The 23,144-nt window shown below is 42.3% G+C and overlaps 1 protein-coding gene across 1 annotated transcript in view; it reads left to right on the top strand.

Moving 5' to 3' along the window:
* TIMM50 (translocase of inner mitochondrial membrane 50) overlaps positions 1-23,144 on the top strand; it is a 1,096,571-nt gene that overhangs the window by 55,450 nt on the left and 1,017,977 nt on the right. The window lies entirely within an intron of this gene.

Here is a 23,144-nt window from a genome sequence, read left to right as displayed (position 1 = left end):
CCAGCCATTAACAAGCTCTACAACAAAAGGAGGAAGCTACTACAAGATAGAGCAAAATCCTTAAAAGGTAAGACACCTTTGATCATTATAAGTAAAAAACTAAGAGCTCTCATAAAATCATCCAAGGCAAATTTTGAGAGAAAAATCGCTAAGGACTCAAAAGACAATCATAAGGCCTTCTTTAGCTATGTTAGAAACCTGGGAGGAAACTCCCAGATATGCTCAGAATTAGTTCAAAATGATGTGAAAATTACTGAACCTACAGACATCGCCAATATACTGGTTGACAAGTTCAGTGCAAACCCCCCCCCCCCAAAAGGAGAGATATCTATACCAGAGGATTGTAGCCCCCCAAACATCTCTAACGCCCAGGTGAGAACTGCTCTCTCTAAGGCGAAAAACACAGCATCCATGGGACCGGATGGTGTCCCCGGCTGTGTGCTCCACTAACTCAATGAGGAATTAAACCTGCAGTTAGGACAGCTGTTTAATCTCAGCCTCACCTCAGGATACGTACCCAAGGAGTGGCGCACGGCAACTGTGGTCCCACTTCACAAAGGCGGTGCCTCCACCGACCCTGGAAATTACCGTCCCATCAGCTTGACGAGCCTGATCTGCAAAGCCATGGAGAGTATCATAATGGAACTCATAAATAAAGACATAGGGAACTTGCAGACTTTGGATCCAACCCAGTTTGGCTTTGTCAAAGGCAGATCATGCCTTTTAAACTTGGTTGACTTTTTCAAAACCGTCACCAAGGCCATTGATGAGGGAAAGGCAGTCCATACAGCCTACCTCGACCTGGCAAAGGCTTTCGACACAATACCCCACTCGGGTATCATTGAAAAACTCATCAGCTTAAATGTAAACCCATACATCACAAGATGGGTTGCAAACTGGCTAAGTGACAGAACCCACAGGGTCAGAGTTGCTGGCGCCATGTCAGACTCAAAGCCTGTCACAAGTGGTGTCCCACAGGGCTCAGTCCTGGGCCCACTCTTGTTCGGCATCTACTTTTCTGAAGTACAAGCAAACACAGGAGGATTATGGCTGACAAAGTTTGCAGATGACTGCAAACTCGGCGCCATAGTCGAAAACACATCTGACACAGATATCCTTCAGAAGGGTCTCACAGAAACGGATAACTGGTGCCAGAGCCATGGCCTAAAGTTAAACACCAAGAAATGCATAGTCATACCCTTCGGGAAAAACAAGGTTACCCCTAGCTACCATATAAGTGGCAATCCACTGAGCACAGAAGAAGTTATCAGGGATCTGGGGACCCAGGTTGACAGTAACCTTTCATTTGACACTCACGTTGCTAAAGTAGTTAGGAAGACCTTCTACATTGCCCACCTGATCATGAAGGGATTCACATCTAGATCAAGGGAGGTCATCGTCCCCCCTGTACTCATCACTCATCAGACCAATGATTGAGTACAATGCCCCATTCGGAATGTATCTGACCCGACACCTGCAGCAGCTGGAAAGGCCCCAAAAGTTCCTCACCAAAAGGATAAAGGGTCTCAAAAATATGTCTTATGCTGTCCGACTGAAAGAACTCCAGCTCTATTCAGTCGCTTACCGCTTGCTCAGAGGCGACCTGTGCCTGACATACAAGGCCATGTCAAACCCAGATTTGATGAACATGCTTCACCTCAAAAAATCTAGATCCCTCAGAACTACAAGGGCAGGAGACTTCAACCTTGACACAGTTATTAATAGGACGTGCTGGAGGGACAGATTCATCACCCAGAGACTCCCTATGCTGTGGAACAAAATCCCGGTACATGTGAGGCAGAGCACCTCGCTGGCCGTGTTCAAGAGAAATCTTGACCAATGGATGGGAGATCGCAGATATACCCCAGGGATTACCTCAGTGTCACTGCTTGACAGAGGCACAGCAAAATAATGGGCATAGTTTTCTTCAAACTAAAGGGGTGGCGAAAGCCACAAAAACTCTGGGCTAGGCTTATAAATGCCCTTGGGCAGATAGCCTAGTATGAACCTATTAATTATTGTTAATTGATGGAGTATTTAAACCTGTGGGTTTTTTTTGGTCTTTTTGTGATCTGAAGAAGTAATTGTTTAAATTGTGAAAGCGCTCAATTTTTTTTTTTTTATTAAACTTTTTGACTACAGTTGGATTTGGAATTTAGCCGTGGAACTGCACTCTGCTCATTCTTTACCTGTTGACTGTTTGGTTTTGTGCAGCTAACCATTGCGAGGTATTCATATTTTCTTGATTTGTTGTCATTTTGTACCTCACAAGGACAAGGCTGAAGGAAATGCTACTGTGAATACGTTACCTATGAGACCTACTGGTGAGAGACTTGTTAACTTTATGTGCCTGGACAATAATTCTTTATTGGACACTGATTTACCAATAGATATTCCTTCTGAAAATGAGACTTGAGGTGAAAAAAGGAAGGTTCAGAGTATAATGAAGCAGGTGGAGAATGACCTTTACCAACTGAAGAGACTCCAGTGTCAGAGGCTTCATTTTGAAGCATGCATATCACTGAAGGTAGTACCAAGAGGGTTATGGGTATTTAATTTGCCTACCTATGGTAACACTTATGCTGAGCTGCTTGCAGCCGATCAATTTAGATACCAGTTTCAGATATATACAGGTTCTGATAGACTTTTTTACGCCCATTGAGCATTCCTTGGTTAATAAAATACAATTAGCGCAGACCGAGTTATACAGAGGCTGGTGATGTTTTTGCTGATGTACGTTGCAGTGAACTCTTTGATCGATTATCTGCTTATGAACAGTGTTTACTGACAACTAAGAAGAATAAACTTCAGTGTGACATCCGTGATTTCAGCAACAATCGGGTTTTTACTTGGCCCAGAGAACCAGTTGTGATGCGTAACGCACCCAGGGTGAATGAGTTGAATGATAATTTGATTACCATAGCTACACCTACAGCAGAACACCAGAAAGAAGTCCCGCCGTCTATTCAGAGTGCTCCAACACATTCGGTATACAATACGCCGCTTACGGATGAGGCTCTTGCCATTCCGGTGCAGCAACTTGTAGATAGAGCTCGAGAATTGGAGCCTGTTGTCAGAAGTAAAGCAGGCTCTGTGGTAAGCGAACAAGTTTTTTCCAGTTTACCTCTCCCTTTCAAGAGGCACAGGGCGAAGTTGATCAAGAGTACTTCAAAGGGAAATGGGGTAAAAAGGAAGCAACATCTCCAAGACGGCAATTGTACCCTGAAAAGGATGTGGAACATGAACAATGCAACTTAGTATGGAACATTTCGGATCGAATACTTAAGGAACTTGAATATAAGGTACTGAACAGAAGTTTGTCATTCATTCCTGCCCAAATGGCTGATTTACCTGAAACTATATTAGACTTTAGACTGTTTATACGTAATTTGTCTTTGAAAGTCATTTTTAAAGATCAAGAATTTAATGATGCCACTTGTCTTTTCAAAAAGCCTAGTGCTTTTATACCTGCAACTAATCCTGCTTTTGAAATTTTTCTCAAATTGTGTGAAGATGATGTCTATAACTATTTTTTTTTTGGTAGCAGAAAATGTAATAAGTTTGTGAATCTATCGATTGATGATAAATTGGCTCACAGTAACTTACATAATGGCAATACTATAGTTATTCACCCAGCCGATAAAGGTGGGTCAATAGTTATTATGAATAGGGCCTACTATTTTGATACTATCCGGGATATGTTGAGTGATTCTAACACTTATAAGAAAATTGATGTGGTTGCAGTAGAAGCAGTGAAATCAGGAGTGCAGAGCGCACTTATGGAAACGCTGCAGATGGGTATCTTCTCCAAGGAAATGTTTCAGTATTTTATCATTTAACAACCACTAGTTCCATATTTACATTGTCTACCTAAAGTACACAACGACCCACAAACCCCTAAATTTAGACCTATTGTTTCCGGCACTTGCTGGTTAACCGAATCTTTTTCCATCTGCATCGAAAAACAATTAAGATCTATATTGAACAAATATGACTTAGTATTAAAAGACAGCAAACAATTTCTTGAACAACTTTATATGTATTTGAATTCTACAGAGTTTTGTGATTTTGATTTTTTTGTTACCATGGATGTTGTATCTCTAGTCATCATGATTCCCAATTCAGAGGGGATAGAAATGATGAAAGCATTTGTTTTAAGAAATAGTGAATACAGTGTACAACACCTTGACCTTGTATGTTTTATACTGGAAATGACTCTAGAACACAACGTGTTTATTTTTGAGCACTATTATTATTTGCAATTGGCTGGCATAGCTATGGGCACTCCTTGTGCCAATAGCTACGCCACCCTTGTAATGGCAGAATGGGAATCCCAATATATTAAATGCCTAATAGGAAAGAATATAGCATTCTTTCATTGTTTTGTAGACTATCTTTTTCTTTTATGAAAAGGAACGGAGGCTACAGTTCTTTGATTTATGTGAACACAAGAGTCAATTTTCTGAAGTTTACTTTTGAATACTCCTGAGATTTCACATTATTTGGATCTACAAATTAAGAGGGGTAAAGAAGATGGTAGTATTTCTACAAATGTTAATAAGAAAGAATGTTATGTACCCTCTTATCTGCATAGAGATAGTATGCATCCGGGATATATATTCCCCTAATGTTTTGAAGGGACAAATGTTACGTGCCTCAAGGCTAACAGCTGATGATATAGATTTTGAAGAGAGCTTGGTAAAACTCACCAAAGATTTTGAACATAGAGGTTATGATAGTACTGAGGCTTATAAAACGAGTGAAGTAATTAGGAAGGAGATGAAAAATCTTGGCAAACCTTATTTTTCCTCACCCCAGAGAAGAAATGTTTCAAACCATAGATCTAGAGAGAGAAAATTTTGTTTTAATTTAACATACAGTAGTGAAGTCAATGTTTTTAAGAATATAGTTAGTAAACATTGGCATGTTTTGCAAACTAAAAGCACAGCTGGAATTCTTGGAACTAAGCCCTCTTTTGTTTACAGGAATAAAATATCGTCAAGACAGTTATGTTACCCTAAACATGAAGGGAAGATATGAACCATATACTGACAGGCACTAAGAGATGTGGTGCTTGTAATTTTTGTACTAATATAAATGAAGATCCGAGCTTTATATATCCTGACTCTAGGCATAAGTTTTTATGTTTAATGTTAAAGCAGATTGTAGCACCAAAAATTTAGTATATTTATCTAAGTGTATGACGTAGAAAATTTTATGTTGGTAAGACCAACAGACATCTCTGTGAACGGATAAGAGACCATTTATATTGTATTAGTGAAAGATTAAAGTACAGTGCAGTTGCTAAACATGTAGCACAGGAAGGGGATCAGCATAAATTTGCCTTTCGGGTATTGGAGGTCACCAGGACTGATATGAGACTAGGTGATATTATTAATAATACTGAACGCAATGAAACTAGATGGATTCTTAGAGACTCAGAGCGCATAAAGGCTCCAGTCTATATGATGTAGTCCCCCACCCCCTCAGCTTTGGCCAGCTAGGATCTAGCTGTATTCAGCTGGACGTATAAGAGAATTTAAGTCCCTTTATCTGCACTTTTTTCTAATAATACAGTATTTAAATTGATTAAACTGTGTTGCAGGAATACTAACTGAACTGGAAGTTTTGACTCTGCTCTTCAGTCAGTGCTTGCTTGAATTTTATTATTTGTTAGTAATTGCAGGTGTGGAGTAGCCACATTCTTTGATTTCCTGTCCTTGCCTATTTAAGTGGTACAGTTTGAAATATTTTCTGCTTAAAAACCTCAGCTTTGGCCGGCTAAGATCTAGCTGTATTCAACTGAACGTATAAGAGAATTTAAGTACCTTTATCTGCACTTTTTTCAAATAATACAGTATTTAAGTTGATTTAACTGTGTTGCAGGAATATTAACTGAACTGGAAGTTTTGACTCTGCTCTTCAGTTAGTCTCACCCACCCTCCCTGTTTTTGTTTTGGTGTTAATCTTAGTGGCCTTGAAACTGCCCGCCCCTCTTGTAAATTTGTGTTTGGATACTCCTCCTGGGCCCATTTCATTTGCTCACTCAACTGAGTGCAGTGAGATCATATCCTGATTTCAGGCACTCCTACTGTGAACAAAGAGAGCATCTGGGAAACAGAAAAAAAATGTAAGCTTGTTTCCTGCCTTTCCTGTTAAGTGGTATAGACTGTTTGTAGGCTTCTGAGCCCCCAAGCCCTTCTGTGTTGGAGGGAAGCCTTCTAGCTTAGTTTTTTTTCTTATAACTAGCCAGTTTTCTAGTTTCAGCACTCAAATATGTTTCTTTGAACTCAGCACTTGTTCAAAGCTCATTGTAAGCACTACATAAGCTGCAAATTACTACAGCACTCAACTTTCCTCACTTGTCTAGTGGAAAGCAGTTTTTCGTACTTAATAAATAAGCACTTATCCAGGCATGCCTAAGGGTCAGCTCCCAGTGATTTCTCCTGTCTACCTGATGAATCTGGGCATCTTGGGGCAATGCAGCAATTGCCTCATGTACACAGACAACCCTCTCCTCCTACCACCCAACACTGCAACCTGTGAGAGATGCACTTCCAAACTGGAAGCAAAGCTCTCTTTACCAAAGACTGGACTAGACAGTCAAGAGGAGAAGGAAAACACTTGCACCACATCACACTCATCACATAGTTCCTCAAAACCTACACCGCCAAAACACACACATAGAAACACAAAGCACACACCTACATTCGCGGAGGCTCTCAATAAAAACCTGCCCAAACATCAGGGACATCCAAAGCATAAACGCAAGCAAACTCCACCCCCCAACACAACCCAAATGACACATAGCCCACAAACTCAGTGTGCCACTCAACCACAGCCCATAAGGCATAACAACGTACCCAACACTCTAGTCATAGGTGACTCTATAGTCAGGCACACTGATGTTCCACTCACTAAACTAAACAAGGAGAAAGTTACTGTCAGCTGCCTGTCAGGTGCCAGGATCCGCCACATAACGCATGCACTCAGGTCACTTCACAATAAGTACAAATATGACACTGTCATTGTCCATGTTTGTGTGAATGACCTGAGACGTACCTCCCTGGACTACATGAAAAGAGACATGGAGGAGCTCTCCGATCTTGTATCCCAGGCAGGTATGACCCTAACCCTGAGTAGCATCCTGCCATCACCCAGAATGATACCACAGTACAAGGACAAAATGATTGACTTCAACAATTGGCTAAGCTTCTGTTGTCATTCTAAGGGGATCCAGTATTTGTCTGCCTGGGACGACATGATCGACAGTCTTCGATGCTTTGCCAGAGATGGCCTGCACCTGTCGCCCTTAGGATTCCGGATACTGGCTAAGGCTCTTGTCACCCCTATAGTGCCTTTTTTAGGCAAGGTTCAAATGACAAATTCACCACCATAACGGGTACAAGCAAGCAAAATCTAAGGGTAATGCTACTCAATGCTAGAAGACTAAACCTCAAAATGCACTCACTCGAGGCACTCCTTAAAATGGAGAACATTGACATCTGTGCAGTGACAGAGACCTGGTTCAAAGCTCCAGAGAGCACCCCTGCATTACCAGGCTTCAATTCATACCACACCTTTCGGCCACCTAACCCAGAAAGAAGCACTAAAGGCTGAGGCATGTCCATATTCATTAAGGATATCCACACCTCCAGGCTAGTTGCACAGCATAATGCATCCGAGATTATCCAAGTGCAACTAACTCTGGGAAAGACCGCCGTCTAAATTGTAGCTTGCTACAGACCCCCCACCATGCCCCAGGATTCACACTCCTCATTTCTTGTACACTGGAAAGTATTAGGGTGCAACCCAACACCCTAATAATGGGCAATTTCAACTACCCCACCATTAACTTGGAAAACTACTCATGTACCAACTCTTTTGCTCAACGTTTTCTAGAATTCATAAATTCCAACGCCTTGGATCAACTTATTCACACCCCCACCAGGGGCAGCAATATCCTAGACCTGGTCATTACCAACATGGGAAACCGGTGTTCCACACCAGAGGTCAATTCCTCGTTGATCAGATCCAACCACAAGCTAATCAGCCTAGACATCCACATCCCACCCCCAGCCCCAATTAGGGAAACCATCGTAAAAAACTTCTCAAAAGCCAACTTCACACTTCTTAAGACAGAAGTGGCAAACTTCATGACACCCATGCAGACTGACAATAGAGGTAATGACTGCCAAATCCTACACAAATGCACTTTATAAGCACTTTCACGAGTGCATGGATCATGCTATCCCTAATAGAACCAAGATGTTATCCTCCAAAAAAAGGAAGCCAATCTGGTGGTCTTCTGCCATAAACAAACTCTACAACAGAAGAAAAGAAACTGTTGCAAAAAAGAGTAAAATCCCATGACTGGAGGAACTCCCTGGTCAACCTCAGTAAGAAGCTGAGATCCCTCATAAAATCCTCCAAAGCTAGTTATGAAAACAAAATTGCCACTGACTCTAAAGACAACCACAAAGCATTCTATAGCTATGTCAAGAATCTAAATGGGAACACTCAGATCTGCTCTGAGTTACAGCAAAATGGCACTAAATATACAGAACCAACTGATATTGACAACATCCTAGCAGACAGGTTCAGTGCTAACTTTAGCCCCCCCCCCCTCTCACCCTCTAGAGGGCCCATCTCTATACCGGAAGAATGCAAAGTTCCTATAATCACGGCTGCACAGGTAAAAAACACACTCTCCAAAGCCAAGAACACAGCATCCATGGGACCTGACAATATCCCATGCTGCGTTCTACACGAACTACAGAATGAACTGGCACCCTACCCAAGTACCATGTTCAATCATAGCCTCACCTCAGGCTTTGTACCCACTGAATGGCGCACCATGACAGTTATCCCACTCCACAAAGGGGGAGCCACGATGGACCCCGGGAACTGCCGCCCCATTAGCCTGACGAGCCTGGTCTGCAAGGCCATGGAATGTATCATCGTGGAACTCATAAACAAAGACATTGGTAATCTCCAAACCCTGGAGCCTACTCAGTTTGGATTTGTAAAAGGCAGATCATGTCTCCTAAACCTGATTGACTTCTTTGAAGCAGTCACCAAAGCCATAGATGAGGGTAAAATGGTTCACACAGCTTATCTAGATCTTGCCAAGGCTTTCGACACCATCCCCCACTCTGGAATTATAGATAAGCTCACTAAACTAGGTATAAATCCCTATGTCACAAGATGGGTTGCCAACTGGCTCACGGACAGAACCCACACTGTGAAAGTAGCAGATTCCAAATCCGACATCTGAGCAGTGACAAGTGGAGTACCACAGGGTTCAGTCCTGGGTCCTCTCCTGTTTGGTATCTACTTCTCTGAAGTGCAGGCCAACACAGAAGGTCTTTGGCTAACAAAGTTTGCAGATGACTGCAAACTAGGAGCCATAATCGAAACTCCTAACGATGTGGACAAACTACAAAAGGGCCTCACTGAGACAGATACCTGGTGTCAATGGCCTGAAGCTCAATGCCAAAAAGTGTATTGTCATCCCCTTTGGTAAAAACTCTGTACCCATGAACTACCACATAGCTGGTAGTCTACTTAATGCCGAAAATGTGATGAGACCTTGGGACACAGGTGGACAGTAGTCTCTCCTTTGATAATCACATCGCCACAGTGGTCAGGAAATCCTTCTACGTGGCTCATCTCATCACAAAAGGATTCTCACCCAGAAAAAAAAAGGTCATTGTACCCCTCTACTCATCACTCATTAGACCCATTATAGAGTACAACGCCCCTTTTAGTATGTACCTCACAAGACATCTACAACAACTGGAAAGACCACTGAAATACCTCACAAAGAAGATTACTGGCCTCAAACAGATGCCCTCTGCAGACAGTCTCAAAAAACTACAGCTTTACTCCAGCGCATATCGCCTACTCAGGGGCGATCTCTGCCTAACATACAAAGCTATGTCAAACCCAGAGCTGTTAGATATGCTCCACTTAAAGAAATCCCAATCCCTCGCTCTAGGGACTTTAACTTTGTCACCACAATAAACAGAACATGCTGGAGGGATAGATTCCTGTCCTAGAGACTTCCCATACTCTGGAACAGACTACCTATCTATGTCAAACAGAGCTCTTCATTAGCACTCTTCAAGAAATATCTTGATGATTGAATGGGAAATGGGAAATTCACCCCGGGAATCACTTTTGTGGCTCTGCTCAACAGGGGCACAGGAAAATAATTTTCTTGGGTGGCGAAAGCCAGGGTACATTTTTTGGCTAGGCTTGTATGGGCCCTAGGGCCGATAGCCTAGTTCCTACCTATGAACCAGAATTAAAGAGCAGGGGTTATAGAAAGTAATTTATACAATATTTATACCACATTAGTTAACTTATAAATATATCTAGATTTTCAGGTCATTTAGAGTAATAGTTGGATTTTTTAACAGTTTTTATGTATCTTGTTTTTAGATATGTCTTTTATGAAGGATGTTTTTTACTGTGGTTGTCCTTTTAAATAGCTCTCTTCTTGAGCACATTTACTTTTTTACATATCACATGACTAATTATTGTTAATTGATGGAGTATTTAAACCTGTGTTTTTTTTTTTTTGTTTTTATGATCTGAAGAAGCAATTGTTTAAATTGTGAAAGCGCTCATCTTTATTAAACTTTTTGACTACAATTGGATTTGGATATTCGTCTTATCAGCAATGAAACTGCACTCTGCTTGTTCTTTACCTGTTGACTGGTTTTGTGCAGCTAACAGTTGCGAGGTATTCATATTTTCTAGAGACTGTTTATATTGTTGACTCAAAGGCATTGATCTTTCCTTGTTTATTTGATCTGTCTGATTAATTACAAAATATAATGTAATACATGTGTGTGAAACACTGTGCTGTGGATTTTAATAGTGTGTATGGGTGTCCTTGAGGTCTTCCTCTCATTATTATGTCACAGCATGTAACAGTGTTGGGCAAGAGTTAAAACCAAAAGTAAATCCAAACCTGCATAATTGGAAATAAGTACGCTTTTTTTAAACACCTTTTTATCACTTAAAACATAGGTCCGTATACATCAAACCATACTAAAGTTTTTATCCATGCTTTTATACATCACATATGTTTTCTTTCTTTGTAATAACTGTCATTCCCTCCAGTATTGCATAAATTGCTCAGTTCCTCATTTCCCTTAACCTCATTCCTCCCCTTGAACATTATTCTGCATGTATTTATTCCCACAGATTCTATTTATTTTCATGTAATTTGCTCCTTCCCTTTTCTACAGATCCCTTCTCCAGTTCTCTCTCTCTCTTTTTAAAAACAATATTCAGTAGTGGTTTAGATTTCGAGTTAAGTACACTTGAGCTGTTCTAGGCACCATGTGTCTCACAAATGCGCCCTCTGCATGATGTAGGTCATAAAGATTACGTATGGATGCAGATATTCGGAACATCTTTGATGCCATTCAGAAGGCTATTATCGAATGTCAGTCTGAGCACCCTTCTGCTATGCTGGTTACCAAGCAATTTTTTCAGACAAGTGCCCCTTTGGGATTTCTTCTCTTCCTTTTCTTATTGTTTGCCCATTTTTTCCATAAAGGGATGATGTTAGTATAGGAGGCAGATTCCCCATAAAGACTGTCATGACCAGTGTCTTTTCTGTTGGGTTACTTCACATGGGCAGTGTTATTTCTGCCAGGCATTTGTGCTCAAGATCCTACGTAGTTACTTCTCCTGTAAGTCCATTTACCTGGAGAACCAGTGCCTTAAGTTGTTGACTCAGGGTGCTATGGCTGAATCCTCTCCTCTCATCCCTAGGGCCAGCCCCCTGCCAGGAAAAAGGCCAAAAAGTCCAGCCTCATCCAGCTGCTGTCTAGACTCCCCCAGATGTCTCCCTCTAGAGGCTGGTGAAAGCCCTGAAGATTGTCTAGTGCTTGCTTGGATTCCTTTACCACAACTCTGTCACAGGCCGTCATGTATCTGCTTTTCGTATATCCTTAGAGACTATTCAGATGTCTGTACCTGATACTGAGGTGGAATCGTGGCTGATTAATATCCAAAGGACTACGTGGGATTCCTTAGAGCTTAATGGAGAAGATTCCTACAGCTATTATAGAGTTGCATCAGTGGTCTGACCCACGAAGGGTGTTTTCAAGTGGATGTCCCGCAGAAAAAGAAACAAGACAAAGCATATTTCCCCTGTTGTGAAAGATCACCAACGTGAATAGCATTTCACTGGGAGTTTATTTAATGCTTTGATGGCCTTAAAACTACCCCAAGGTCTTTCACTTCAGTCAAAAGGCCTTGGGAAATGGATTCTTTAGATGAGAATCTAGCTTATTCTTCCCAAATCCTTTCCCTCTTGGACTACAGTTCTGAGAAGGAAGTTTCCTTAAGTCCAGATTCCTCTTTGGGGATATCATTGCCCACATGATAGACTATTTAAGTGATATTATTCCCAGGTCTCTGATATTCAAAAATGTATTATAAGCTCTTACAGATGGAGTTTCCCAGATCATCTGCTGTTCCTCCTGTTTAGGCTGCCCTTTTTAAATGCCTTTTCTGCAGCTTCTGTAGCACCTGACTGTGTTAGTCTCCTGCATGAAAAAAGTCAGGTTCTACAAGGTGCCTGATGAGTGCAAATTTCTTCATAAATGCCCTTCTCCTCTGTAGGTCTGTTCTGACAATTGCTGCCCTCCACCAAGCTGCTGCCTTCTGTTAAGGATAGTAAGGCTATGGAAAGGTTGGGGAAGAAAGTTTACACTGCTGCCACCTTATCCTTTTGGGACATTAACTGTCAACCTCATGTGACCAGGTATGTTTTGGGCCTTCATTCTAAGGTGGCTTCTGACCTTCCCCTCTCTGAAGGAAAGACTTTGTCTCTTTCCCTTCTGGGCTCCACTTCACAAGTTGTTTGCATTCAGTCAAATCCAGCTATGATGCAGCTGATGCCCCTTCCAGGGCTGCTGCCTTTGGTTCAGTTACGAGGTGTTGTTATTGGCTTCATTTTCAGCTTCAGGCATTACCTGATGACACAAAGACAAAGCTTTTGGATTCTCCTTTAGATAACAAAAGTCTTTTTGGCTGTGGTGACTTAAGTCCCTCCAAGATAAGGGCAAAGCCTTGCAGGAGCTGAAATGTTTTTTTGTTTTTCCCATTCCCAAATTTCTGAGTAACCACCCTCCCAAGTCTGCCTTTGTTTGTAATCCATCTCGTCCTCATCCCTAAAGGTAAAAAGGGTTCTATGTGTGTTCTCCTTGCTAAGTCTACTGAGACTCCTGCCTCCTAGAAACCTTCCTTTCAGAACCAGCCTTATTATATGTGATGGTTTGCTTCCTCCTCCCCTCTGCCAGGCTCCCTTGTCTCTCCACCTTTCCCTGTCATACCCAAATTGGCTATGAATCACTTCACAGTCTTCGGTTCTGTCCATTGTCTGTCAGGGATATTTCATGGTTGGAAGTCTCTTTGTCCCTTTTCAGGCATTCCTCAACTTCCTCTAGAACAGCTTTCTCACTTCCCAGAAGTTCTTTGATCTCTTTCGGATCAGGGAACCATTCAATCCATGCATCCTACACCGGTAGGAAAGGGATTTTATTCCAGAATGTTTTTGGTCCCAAGAAAGGAGGGGGCATGGAGACCAATCCTGAATCTTTCTCTGGTCAACTCCTTTTTCAAGATTGGTTGTTGTCTCTTCAGACTTGTTTCCTCTCCTACTTTCTCAGGCCTTCCTGGTGATTCTGGATATTAAGGATACACAACTTCACATCCCCATCCATCCTCTTTTCAGGGAATTTTTACTTTTCTGTGACTCTCTACTGCCCCAAGGGTATTCAAATTACTTAACTCCTGTCATTGCTTTTTGCAGGCTTTAAGGTATTCAGATTTTTCCATATCTAGACGATATGTTTATTGAAGCTCCTTTTCCCAGCAGGCTGCTTCAGGATCTCCAGTTTTACTACTTGCCTTTTATACAATCTGTGGTTCACCATAAACCTCCAAAAATTGGTTCTGGTGTCTTTATGGGATCATATTTTCCTCAAATGCAGGCTTCAAACAGTTGCCATGTTGGCATCTCTTCCTGCCCTCAAGGGTGTGTCTCATAACCTTTTTCCTCTGGCACTTGTCACAGCCAAGGAATTACTCAGGTTCTTGGGGTTCATGGCTTCCACTATTCCCATGCTTCCTGTTACTAGGCTACATATGAGGAAACTTCAGTGGTACCTCACGTGATATAGGGAAATATTGCCAGCCCAGCTATCTCGAATTTTGTAACTAATTCTATGTCATTTGTAAATATTGATATGATTTATACAGAACCGTATGTTATGTACTGAGCTAAAATGTAACCACAGCATGCCCTGCTGACTTAGAACAGAAATGCATGTAAACTATGTACCTGTAACAGTAGAAACTAGAACATAAAAAAGTTAACTTGCAAAATGTCAAGAAAAAAAGTTGCTTTACGATTGTGCTATAAAAGTTCTCTCTGTTTCAGTGTAGCAAACATGATGTCTAGAGCTAGAGGTTTTTGTATTGTCTTGAAAGAGAAGTGATTACTAGGTTTAAAATGTAGAAGTATTTTATGACTTTCAGGTTCTGAGCAAATGTCTGAGAGAAGTATTTTTAACACAGGGATGTTAAATTCTGCTAGTTTCTGTTTCAGCCTGGGAAATGAAGTCAGGTGACAAAAAGTGATGTCATCCAAACTAACCCAGCAGTAATATTTGTAGTGATTTAAGAACTCTGTAAGTATCTCTTTTAGATATAGATAGGAATGTAGTAAAGTTTTGTTTAGATGTTTTCTGTATTTATTTGATACTGCCCTGCAATGTTTTAAAATATTTTCTGTGATTTTGAACTGTGAACTCAAATGTGTTGGATTTACTGACTATTGTCTTGTTCTTTTATTAATTATTAAATGTATTTAAATCTATCTTTAGTGCTAATATTTGTGAGAGATATTTAAGCTGTTAGTGTATTTGCATATCTATTTGGTGACACTGTGTAAGCCACTTCTAAATAGCCTTGCAAGTGTTGGTCAGCCTACCATTTGGATTAATAGTAACATTATGCAGTAGGATTGGACACCCTTTGTTAAGGGCCTTAAGTAGTTAAGAGTGGTTGGTGGCAGTGGGGACTACCTTATAGTCTGGGCAGAAGGGGGCATAGCTACTAAACCTGTGCCAGCCTTTGCCAGGAGTGTGTGTGTGTGTTTTTATATAAATCAAACCTCAGAGTTTGTGTGTGTCAGCTACTTTGGCAGGGACATGAAGCAGTAGTTGGACAGAGAGGGTGCTGGAAGTTTTGGCTTGGCCACTCAGCTGAGATCCCAACCCTATAGCTGTGCCAGTGGGGAATCTTATTGGGGATCTGGAGAAAGAGGAAGAAACCAGTCCTAGACGGACTGTGATCTCTCTGTGCTCTTAAGGGAAATTGCAGTTTACTGTGTGTGTGTGTATCCTTGTCATCCTCCCAGTGTGTTCATATCCCACTGTTGCCAGTGGTGAGGATTTTCCTTGATTACTGGTTCAGTGTAGGGGAGTCCTATCTCATATCCTTGTGGCTTCAATACTTCCATCTCTTGGAATTCATAGTTCCTTTTCTTCCTTGTCTGAAGCATGAGCTTCAGGGGCAGCTTCATCAACTTTCTATCAATCCACGGCTCCCTTTTCAAGCCCCAATTCCCATTCTGAAGCTTTTTACTGATGACTCAGACAAGGGATAGGAAGTTTTTTTTTTTTTTTTTTGTGGCCCCATAAAGGTCCAGGGTCTCTGGACTTCTCATCAGAAGTTGGAACATGTCAACACAGAAGAGATGAGGGCTCTGCTTCTAGTGCTTCATGCCTTTCATACTCTCTTTCATCCCAGGCCCCTTAAAGTTTTCACAGCCAATACCACGGTGATGTGGTATGTCAGTAAGCAGGTGGGTACAAGGGCCTATCTTCTTTGCCGACTGTCTCTTCAGGTCTGGGATTTAGCTATTCAGTATCAAGTGACTTTTCAAACAGTTTACATTCCTATAGAGCACAATCTAGTGGCAGACTCCTTGAGCAGGTCCAGAACACAAACTCGTGAATGGATTCTTCACAGATCTGTATTTCTGAACATAGTCCATCGGTAGCGTATTCCTCGGGTCGATCTTTTTGCATCCCTTCTGAGCAGACAACTTCTTCTATATTCTGTTCCAGAGTTCCAAGTTCTCTCATTTGGAAAATGGATGCCCTGGGTTTCCTTGGAAGGAAATGTTTGTGTAAGCTTTCTTACTCCTTCCTCTGTTTAGGGTTTTGTATAAGATTTGGCAGGACTCCCCTAAAATCTTGTTGGTGACTCCCTTTTGGCCCAGACAGTATTGGGTACCCCCTTCTCTCTCACTTGGTTTGGGGCAGATGTCACAAATTACCTCACGAGGTGGATCGCCTGACACTGGGTGATAGGGTTTTGATCCCTTTTAGGCACATTCTTTTCTGAGGACATGTTCTGGGTTCTGCAGGAGGCCAGGAACCCACTACCAGAAAATTCTATTTGTCTAAATGGAAAAGATTTTCTGTCTAGTGCCTTTCTCGCCATCAGGATGCCTTATCTGTGAGAGTTCTGCTGTCCTTCTTTTTTTTTTTTTTGTGTCATCTGCTCTATCTTGGGTTGGCATATTTCTTCTTGTCTGCCTGTGAATCCTCCTCTGGCTTCTAAGTTTGAGATCAAGCAAGTCCTTAAAGGTGGCCTTCATATCAAGAAGCCTATTCCATCTTTTTCTTGAGACCTCAGTTTTGTACTTGAGAAATTGACCCAAGCTCCTTTTGAGCCTGCTTCTTCAGCTTCCTTGCATCATTGTACTTGGAAGACTGTTTTGCTTTCGGATGTTACTTGAGATAAGAGAGTGTCTGAACATCAGGTTCTCATAACACTTCCTCCATTTTTAGTTCTTCACAGACACAAGGGTGTCTCTTCGTACTAATCCTTCTTTTATGCCCAAGGTAGTGAATGAGTTTTGTTCATGTTCCTTTAATTTTTTCCTTCTCTGCAGTCTGTCAGTGCGAAGGTCCTTCATACCTTGGATTTGCATAGACAGTTTGGATATTATTTGGATAAAACCTAAAGTTTTTCATAAATCTGAGCAGCTTTTTGTTTTCATCCCAGGACTTTGGGTTTGGGTGTTTGTAAGCAAACCATCCTTCTGGATTTGTAAGGCCATTTCCTTTTGTTATTCTTTTCTTGGCAAATGTCTTTGTCTATAAATGCACATTCTGCTAGGGCAGTTGCTTTCTCTGCCTCTTTTCTAGGGTCTGGATACCAGTTTTAGCCTTAAGGCTGCTGCTTGGTCCGCTGTTCATACTTTCACTCAACATTACAAATTGGATGCAGTTTCTAGGGCTTTCTTGCATGGGTTTGTGGAGGGTTTTTCCCTGCCTTCCTTTTCTCAGGCTTCCTCTTGAGCTCTTGTGCTCTCCCTTAGGTGAACAATACTCAAGTGATATAGAAGGACATTGTAAAGATGTATAAAATCATACCGTAACAGTAGATGTCCTCCTGTTCACTGCTGCAGTATTTCATCCTTTCCTCTTTCCTCTCTGTTATGCCTCTTGCCCTGTGTTGTGGGTGCCCTCCTAACTGATGGAACCTTCTGTCTTCTTTATTTTAATTTCTGGATACATGAGTTTTCTCTTTGTCCCTGACAGTATTGTGATATTCTTCGTGTTTCACTGTTGCAGTCATTACATTTGGGTAATCCTGCTGGCAGGTTGCCCTCCGTCGGCCTGAATTCCAAAGTCCTGGGTCCTGCGTCGGCTGCTGTCGCCCCTTCCCTGACGTCAGGTTGTCAGGGGTATAAAAGATGCAGCAGACGCTATTTTCTTCAGTCTTTCTTGCTGCGTGGTGCCCGAAGCAGAAGCAGTTCGCAAGTGCCGGTCGGTCTACTCCTGAGATTTTCGTGTTCGAGTTTCAGATCCAAAGTCTTCAATAAAGCTAAGTACCCCGTTGGGGAAACTTTTTTTTCTTGCTCCAGACCGATGTCAGAAAAAGTAAATAATTGTATTTCTTGTGGAAAGCAAATACCTCATAAGGATTTTCATTCTTACTGTATTTCTTGTCTAGGCCCTGATCACAACGTTTCTGGTTGTCGGTTTTGTGCTAGATTGAACCAACGCACTATTAAGCGTCGGTATGATTTTGCTTTAAACTATTTTGGATGCCGGTTTAATTATCCAGAAATGTCGTCGGATAGCCATCCAACTACCAGAGTTCACAAAAAACGCAAAGAAAAGGAGAGAGGTAGACTACAGAGGCCCAAAACCAATGACGAAGCTTCTCCTAAGCCAGTCGCTGGTTTGCCGGTTCTCAGTGAGGTGCTTTTGCAGCCCCTGGCGCCCGCTACTTTAGAGTTGCAGGCCGCTACTGACTCCCATGTGCAGCCGGCCATGCCACTGGAAACTCAAGGTATTGGAGCCTCGGATACTATTCCTTCAGATGGGTCCGGAGCCGCTGAGCAGGCACCGGCTTCTGAGGGTGTATTCAGACCTAAACATCTATGTATTAAACTGACTTCAGCTTCAAAGGCAAAGACTAAAGCACCTTCTAAAGCAAAGAAACTCAAGAGCCACGTGGTCAGGTCTCTATGCCCAAAAAACAGATGCTCAAAATGGCCGAAGACTTGATTACCTTGATCAGGGGTTCCCATCCCCCTCCTGATAAGAGGCCTAGGCAAGAGACTGACTATGAATCTTTAGATCAGGTTTCCATTTCTTCTGATTCCTCTTCTGATAAGGAATATTCTCTTCCCCCCTGTGAGGATTCTGATGCTGAATAATCTATACCTTCAGCTTCTCCTCCAGCGGACTATTCTTTTGGGGAAACCTTGCATACCATGAGGGAGCATTTCCACTGGGAGAGCCAAGATTTTTCAGAATCTAAAAAGAGGTTCAGGGATTTCCTTTTACTACCTCAATACAGGCCGCTAGCCATTCCACCTGTGCTAGACATTGTAGATGATGTGTTTTCTGAGTCTAGTCTTACCCCTGACTCCTTACTTCCAGCCCCTGTTAAGCCTGACAGATATTACAGGATTCCGGACTCTCATAAATTCCTTTTTAAAAACCCTGCTGCAGACCCAGAAACTATTTCACAGGGTCCCAAGGAAGTTAAGGCTTCCACTGCAAAAACCCCCCTACCCCCTCTGACAGAGATTCTAGGGCACTGGATAGATGGGGAAAAAAGGTATACACATCTGCTGTCTTGGCTATAAGGGCCTTAAACTGTCAGTTTCATATGCTCAAATATCCGCAACATGTCATGGCATTGCTTAAACAGAAAATGTTATTAAACTCTGAATGTACAGAAAACAAGGAAATGCAGGATTTATTGCATGCAGCTGAACAAGTTGGAAAGCATACTTTGCAATGTGGTTTTGATTCTTTGGTGGCCTCCTGCAAGGCCGCAGTTACGGGTTTTGTAATTAGGAGGCATGCTTGGTTAAAGGAACAAAATCTGCCTGATCATGTCAAAGTTAAATTATTAGATGCACCTTTACAGCAAGATACTTTATTTGGTGTTAAGGCAGAAGAGGTGTTAAAGAAAATGGAGGACAAAGCTAAATCTATGCAAACTGTCAAAGATTTTTTTACAGGTACAACCACCTAGGTTTAGTAGACACTGGCCAACAAAGAATTGGTCCTTTCCTGCGTCAGACAGACCTCAAAGGGGCAGACCCAGACGCCCTTGAGGCAGATCCTAGGCGCAAGGTTCATACCGGTCAAAGCAATGGGGTGCCTCTACCTCCAAAGTTGGAGAAGACAAATCTCAACCATACAAGAAACGGTCCCACTGACTTCCCCCCTGCCTGCACCAAGCACTTATCTCCTGGCAGCACCCTTAGGGGGAAAATTAGCAATTTGTTCTCAAAATTGGCACATCATAACCCAGGACAAGTGGGTTCTAAATATCGTGTCACAAGGCTGCAAGTTCCATTTCCATACCCTCCCAAAGGCAAAAAGCTGGCCAGATCTGCCAAAAAAATCAATGGGCAGAGGCACAAAAACAAGTCTCATCCCTCATGGACATGGGGGCCATTCAACAAGTACCAGAGCAAGAGCAGGGACAAGGATTTTACTCGACTGTTCTTGGTACCCAGAAAGGGCAAGGCCTGGAGGCCAATACTGGACCTATCTATTCTGAACACATTCCTAAATATACCAAAATTCAAGATGTTGGCTTTGCAGCAGCTTCTGCCTATGCTGAGCAAGAAAGCTTGGCTTGTGACTTTAGACCTAAAAGAGGCATACCTGCATGTCCCAATCAGACAAGTATGCAGAAGATACCTCCGATTCAAGGCTGGCTGAATGCATTACCAATTCTCTGCACTGCCCTTTGGCTTATCTACTGCGCCTAGGGTCTTTACAAAGTGCCTGGCACCAGTAATTGCATTTTGCATACAAAGAGGAATACATATATATCCTTACTTGGACAACTGTCTAATTCAAGCAGAGAACAAGGACATTCTTCTACAGCATCTGGCATTTGTGAAAAGATGTCTAGCATGTCTAGGGTACACAGTCAACGGAAGGAAATCAAAACTAGTACCCTCTCAAGAGATAATATTCCTGGGTGCAAGCTTAAATACAACTGCCCAGATGGCTTATCTCACGCCAGACAAACAAAGGCAACTGACTACATATTTCAAAATGTTGGCAACAAAGGCCCAGTTATCTGCAAGAAAAATTCTGCAGGCTTTGGGCTTCATGACAACCTGCATCCTACTAATTCCATATGCAAGACTGCATATGAGGCAACTACACTGGTACCTAAAAAGTGTTTGGACTCAACATTGCCACAGCCTGTAAACTATGATTACTCTCATTCCCTGCCTGAAACAGGAGTTTCGATGGTGGGCAAAGGCTTGTCACCAAAACAAGGGACAGCCATTCACATTACCCCCAGCCAGGCAGACATTAACAACGGATGCATCAGATTATGCCTGGGGGGCCCTCATGGCAGGAAGATGCATTCAGGGCACATGAGCCTCAAACCAAATGCATCTACATATCAATCAAAAAGAGATGCTAGCTGTTCAAAATGCCCTGACAGCCTTCAAGGACCTACTTCATCCAGGACAACTACTGATAAAGACAGACAACACCACGGTCTTGTGGTATATAAACAAGCAGGGGGGGGCACACATTCTTACCCCCTTTGCAAACTAGCCATGACTTTGTGGGACACAGCACTTACTTATCAAGTACATCTGCAGGCACAATTCCTGCCAGGAAGGAAAAATACTCTGGCAGATGAACTAAGCAGAAACCTCATGGATCCCCACGAGTGGCAGCTGAATCCACAAGTCTTCAGCATGATAACAAGGAAATGGGGATACCCAGATGTAGATCTATTTGCCTCCCCTCACAACTACCAACTAAAAAGATTCTACACAAGGATTTATCACAGACAAGCATGGAAAGTGTGTGCCCTATCCAGTATATGCCTTTCCCCCACTGCCTCTCCTACCCAAAGTACTCCTAAAGGTCAGACAGGAGAAGCCAAAGATGGTACTAATTGCCCCAGATTGGCCCCGCCAGTACTCGTATCCAATACTAAGGAACTTGTCTCAATGCCCAGCTTGGACCTTACCTCAGATACTTCATCTACTTTCCCAGCAAAACAATCAGATCCTGCACAGCCAACTCGGGACTTTAAACCTGGCAGCATGGCGGATCATGGAGTCATGCAAAACACACCTCTCAGTAAAGCTGTGATGGATGTCATTTTGGAAGCCAGAAGGCCTAGTACTAGAAAATCTTACGCTGGAAAATGGAAGAGATTCTGTGCTTGGAACCAGGCACAAGGGACTGATACAGCTGTGCCAAATATTCCTCAGATTTTGCAATACTTAACTGAGATGATGGACAAAGGCCTATCTTTTTCATCTATTAAAATTCATGCCTCTGCCATTTCGGCTCATTACAATAGAGCCACCAATCTTTTCTCATCCTTTATTAAAGCAGTACCTCAGAGGAGCCAAAAATTTAAGACCTCCAAGGAGATCACCAGTGTCTGCATGGGACCTCAACTATGTCTTGGAAAAACTCACCCTGCCTCCTTTTGAGCCAGCTGCTACTGCTGATATAAAGTTTTTATCTTGGAAAACAACTCTGCTCCTAGCAATAACTTCTGCAAGACGAGTTTCAGAGCTTCAGGCACTCATGGCTGTGGAACGTTTTATCATTTTTTATCCAGACAGGGTGTCTCTGAGGACAGACCCAACATTTATGCCTAAGGTGGTGTCCAGTGTGGCTCTTAACCAAACCATTCATCTGCCAACTTTTTATCCAAATCCACAGAAAAAGGGGGAGAGAATTCTGCAGTCTTTGGACGTAAAAAGTCAGCTTAGATTCTACCTGGATAGAACCAAAGTTTTCAGAAAAACAGAGCAATTACTAGTGGCATATGCTGCAGGATCACAAGGAAATGTTATCTCAAAGCAGACTATTTCAAAGTGGATAGGCCACTGCATTAGTTTCTGCTACTTACACCATGGCAAGCCAGTGCCCAAGGGCATTAGGCCACATTCAACCAGAACTGCAGCCACTTCAGCAGCCTTTCTCAGGGGAGTACCAACCAAGGACATTTTAGAGGCTGCTACTTGGAGTTCAGTGCACACCTTTACAAAGCACCATCATCTACCACTCTACTCTAAATCCAGGGCAGGCTTTGCCACTGCAGTTCTGCAGGGCCTCATAGTCGCTCCTAATGCTGTTTAGCTCCAGCCTCCCATCCATAGCTTTGGGACTCTACCCAAATGTAATGACTGCAACAGTGAAACACGAAGAACATAGTACAGTTGTGTATGCTTACCATAAATGTAGATGTTCGAGTGTATTCACTGTTGCAGTCCAGGTTACCCACCCACCATCCCCCTTTTTCTTTCACCCACCATCCCCCTTTTTCTTCTGATGGAACCTATGTGGTGTATTTGCTTGTAGATGAAGGTAAAGTTTGTATTGGTGCATGTATTTATATATCTATCTCTATATATATATATATATATATATATATATATATATATATATATATATATTTTTTGGCTACCCTTTTAGGGGACACCTGACATCTGGGGCAAGAAAAACTAAAGAAAATGGCGTTGGCTGCATCTTTTATATCCCTGGCGACCTGACGTCAGGGAAGGG

The sequence above is a fragment of the Protopterus annectens genome, chromosome 1.part0 (assembly GCF_019279795.1).
Source record: "Protopterus annectens isolate FY-2018-M chromosome 1.part0, PAN1.0, whole genome shotgun sequence".
NCBI lineage: Eukaryota > Metazoa > Chordata > Ceratodontiformes > Protopteridae > Protopterus > Protopterus annectens.
This window is presented reverse-complemented; position numbering and strand designations above follow the sequence as displayed.